Below are 4,965 nucleotides of genomic sequence, written 5' to 3' on the forward strand. Positions count from 1 at the left end.
AAAAGTAATCATATTTAAATTTAAAGAAATCTTGATGAGATTAAACTCCTCATGCTTTATCTTTTTACATTTATACCCATCAAATGCCCCCTGAGTGGAAAAAAAGAAGCGGATGTTGCACACTTTGTATGTTTATACAAATGAACTGAGCCAATTTTACAACTAGATCAGAATTTAAGTGCTTCGGACAAGGTCGGGACATTTAGGTCATTGCAGCATCAAGTCTTCGTCATTATGACAAGCTGGACTGTAACAGTTTAAGAGACAGAGGTTAATTAGTGGGACTCCTTGGCACTGTTGCCCTGCAACAGTGACTAATTTAATGACTTTATTACTGTGGTTTTCTGCCTAATTAAATTGCTCTAATCTTATTTCAAAGTATCGTGAAGTGTAAGTTCAAGGTGCTTCCATGAGCTTTGGGTCGGTCACAGTAGTGACACATGCAAACACAGCTACATACACAGGAACATGTATTAAATGTCTATCTAAACACTCTCTCAAGTGAGATATATTTATTAAATGGTAGAGCTAAAAAACAGAATCCAGACCACAAAAGCATATGTGGGGAAAGCAAGAAAAATCACCACAGTAGCCCTCACAGTTAACAGATAACAGAAAGTGCAAACTTGTCAACTACTTGACTAAAATGCTTTAGAGAACACAATCAAGAGGTTCAGCTGATAACTGCTCAACTAGACAGAGTAAAATTAAAACCAACCAGTGACAGTGTTTATCCCTCCAGCAACAGGCAGAGCTCCTCAGTGGCTGAGAGACTGCTCAGTCGGTTGACTCCGCCTGCGAGTGGTGACAGAAGCCCCTGTCAGACAGACCATCACTCACTGTAATGGTGTCACCAGCTGAACAGTGCTGCTGGTTGGAGCTCTCAGGAAGCGTAGCTGCATGACATGCCCAAATGATTTGAACGCACACAGGAAACAAGCATCTCAGGAGCAGGCTTTCATACTCACTAGTTTCACTCAACACAGTCAACTAGCACTTTTTTAACTTTGAGACACAGGATTTTAGTTTTAGTCATAGTCTTGTGGTGTTCTCTTGTGGTCTAACTCTTCTGGTGTAGTTGTGGGTTACGTACCTAGTCTAAAGGTGCTATATTTAAGTTTCCTCTGCCACCGGACACGGTTTCTTGCCAGGAGTGGGTGGTTGTGATGGGCACTTGCCAAGAACTTCAGCCATCGTTGAGTTTACAATACAAGAGGTTATAATACGCCCTCTGAGCGGCGCTACTTCCTGAGGGCAGCCTGGAAACTACATTGACTCGCTATCGGAAAGTATGGATGGGCCAGGGCCAGCTGATTAGCTTGCTAACTTCCTTATAGTAAAAGTGATAGAAATAGAAGTAAAACCAGAGTGAACATTGGCATTGCTTTCCACCGCTGGAAACAGCTCTTGGCGAGTAGAGGAGTGAAGATTGATGCTCAACTCGAACTTTCTTTTTCTAGACTGGTAAGTAACCAGCTATTTATGCTAATGTTTGCTATGTACCAACAGCAAAAATTACATATAGCACCTTGAAAGGCAGATTGGTACTAGTTATTTTGGGTAAGTGTCACTAATTAATTTCCCCTTTCTGTGAGAAAGCACGTAACTAATCTAACCTGAGCCTGTCAGAGTTCAAACAAACAAACAAACAAACAAAAACAAAAAAACAGTTAAACTTTAGTGGAAATAGATAGAGTTAGATTAGATGCTTGATGCCACACTCATTTCTGTTCATACAGTCTGGGGCTAAAGCCAAGAAGATGATTAGCGTATTCTCGGTCCTAGCAAAAAGGCTGAAAGCAGGGGGACACAGCTAGCCTGGCTCTGTCCAAAGTAAAAAAAAAAAAATCCACCTACCAGCACCTCTAAGATCACTAATTTACACAATGTATCTCATTTGTGCAATGCGTACATTTTTCATCCTTCACAGTATATTGAATATACATTTGCAGCTTGTTTAGATGCTGTGTGGCTGTATTTGATGATGACATTCCTTTGTGCCTCTAACTTTCTCTGTCATCATTCATTTTACATTTCAGTCCAGCTGATCCCATGGCCCAGCTGATGACAGTAAACTGTATTTTTTGTTCATTTTGTCAGACGAGCTGGTGATAATAAAATAAAGATTTTATCTGCCGCACAGCACCTTGGTAATGAGCTCAGGTTAACATAAGAGCTCATGGACAGCACACTTGCCCGGCGGAGACACCCACACATGCTAGAGAAGCGCATTGTCTCCAGCAGCCACAGCGGAGCCAAACGCGACGCTTGCTGTGGACATTGCAGGATAGCAAACAATTTTCAGCAAGCAAGCATATGTCCCAAAACTTCACATTTGTAATGTACATTTTGGCCTATCTATTTGCCCTGACAAATAAGGTTGCTAACAGATTTTTGATTAAAAATTTAAATTTTACTGTCATACAAGAACAAGTCAGACAGCCTGCCTTTAATGATTCTCTTTCTTGTTGAGAGTTAGATGAGAAGACTGACACCACTCTCATATCTGTCCATTAAACATAAGGCTACAGCCAAGCATCTGATTAGGAGTAACTTCTTGGAGTCTCTGCTGGTTGCCTGGTAACTGCTCCCAGCCAATAAGTAGCCCGTAACACATAACACGCCATGAAACAGCAAACTGTTGTTTTGACATTTAGGTTTTTGTACGTAATAAATAAAAAATATATATAACGTGTTATTAGTGAGCTTTATACTTGCCGGCCGGCTAACTGTTTCCCACTTTTTCCAGTTTTTGTGCTGTGTTAAGCAAACTGGCTGCTGAGAGATACAAGAGTGGCATCAATCTTCTCATCTGTCTCTCTGCCAGAAAGTGATTAAGTGTATCTCCCAGATGTTGAATTATTACTTTAAAGCTACTATGTGTAACACTGTTGTGTAATTATAGCAGTTTCCTATTATTCTGATATTTGGTGTACTCTTTGCTTTGCTTTCAGTATGTTAATTTCTGTGTCTTCAGGTCAGATCCCTGCATTGCTGTCTGCCACAATGTCAATATTGAAACTGCCACTGGAGGGCGCCAAAGTTGGACATTTTCGATTCCCATACAGCGATTTTGACATCTTCTCTAACAATTAATGCTGTTTTCCACTTAGACTGTTTTTGTGTTGTATTGTCGTTTTTGTAGTTTTTCATTGAATATTCAATCATTAGTTTTCAATACTGATTAAATTTATGCCATCATAACAATAATACATCATAACAGCAATGTTTTTATTCAAAGATAATCTTACAATGTATAACAAAACTGAAGGTTCTGACATATACTCCTAAAAATAATGCCTGAACCCTCTGTGTTGCATTAGATATTGTTAGATCAAAGCATATTTGCTTAGGACTACTACTGCAAGCCTTTTATTTTTTACTTTTCATGCAGCCGCAAGACAGTCTAGTTGTTCCATAACCTTCGGTCACAATTTCTTTCTTTTTTTATGTCCTTCAATGCAGATGGCTTCACCACAAAGCCTGATGTGGCTTGAGTGTAGACCAATGTCAGCTGGACAATGAAAAAATAGCAAGCGACTTGTCAGGAACAGTATTCATTGTTGTTATCGGGGTAATTTATTGTTCAGATGTACTGAAGCTTTGCCACGACCTTCTGGGGACGTTGCCATTCACGCTGATAGGACTGGCAACAAACTGCGACAGGTCTCATTGCTGACAGACACGAAATGAAACACTTGAGACAGCTGCAACCGCCTCAAGTCTCCTGCATCCTATTTACTTTGAGGCTCTCTCCTTTTCATGCAAACAAATAGCAAATACATAGCTAGTCAAGCACACAGCCACACAAAAGACTCACACCGGCTGCTCAACACACCCACACACAAGTTTATGTGGATCTTCAGACACAAACTCTGCTACCTCCACTTGTAAATCTGATAATGCCAGTAGATAAACATGCACTCTTATAATTATGCAAATCCATTTCTATTTTCATAACCCCAAACTGACAGCATCTACTGTGAAACTCAAAGTCTACTTAAAGTGAGGCTAACGTCTCTAAACTTAAAATAGACATTGCTGTATAATGGACATTGTTGGTTCATTTTGCTGATTTATGACTTTACTTTACTTTACTTTACTTCTTGCAAAACTGTACAATGTTTTGGCATTTATAAGCATTACATAGTCTCACTTTAATTCCAGATAGCATGAAAAGTAAACTACTAAATGGTTGAGTCCATTTTTGGGAGTCAGAGTCAGAGATTGCAGTAGAAAACCGTGCACACTACCAATCTGAGAACTACAAGAGTCTGTGATTTGAGAATTCATTTCAGCCAAGAGGAGATCTATTTTGGAACGATGTCACATATCTTCATTTTCAGTTTATTGCATTTTGATCCATGGCCCATTGTTTGCTCCTACAATAACCAGTTCTCCCTCCAGGGATCAATAAAGTTAAGCTTACTTTAACCCTCCACCTCCTCTCTCACCACAACCCCACACATCTGCCATGCACACTCATGAACAGAGTATTTATTGATTTCTATATCAATGCTATAAAGACAGAAGGACATGAGCACATATACACAAAAACACAAACACATCCTACAGCCAAGCATATGTCTAATCCTGCTAAACAAACATGCACACTTACACACAGAGACACACAATCCAGCCTTTTAAAGAGAGAAGAGAAGCCTCTTAAGTTCCAGCACATTGCATTTGCGATGAGACCAGCGGGCAATCATCGCCCATCTCCGCTGGTGAAATGAGCCCAAAATTGTGAAGAAAAGAAGACCGTTTTGACAGGCGGGCTACAAATACAAGGCGATAGAATCTCAATGAGGCCTGAAAGAGGGAATGCATAAATAGATTAGATTGAAGGGACTGGTGCCACACAGAAAGCAAATCTAATTATGAAGCGACTATGTCTCCTGATTTTCGAATAGGGGAAGCTCATCTCTATCCAGCGGAACCTGCTGGATCCACTCGGACAACAGA

The sequence above is a fragment of the Xiphias gladius genome, chromosome 4, assembly GCF_016859285.1.
Source record: "Xiphias gladius isolate SHS-SW01 ecotype Sanya breed wild chromosome 4, ASM1685928v1, whole genome shotgun sequence".
Lineage (NCBI taxonomy): Eukaryota > Metazoa > Chordata > Actinopteri > Istiophoriformes > Xiphiidae > Xiphias > Xiphias gladius.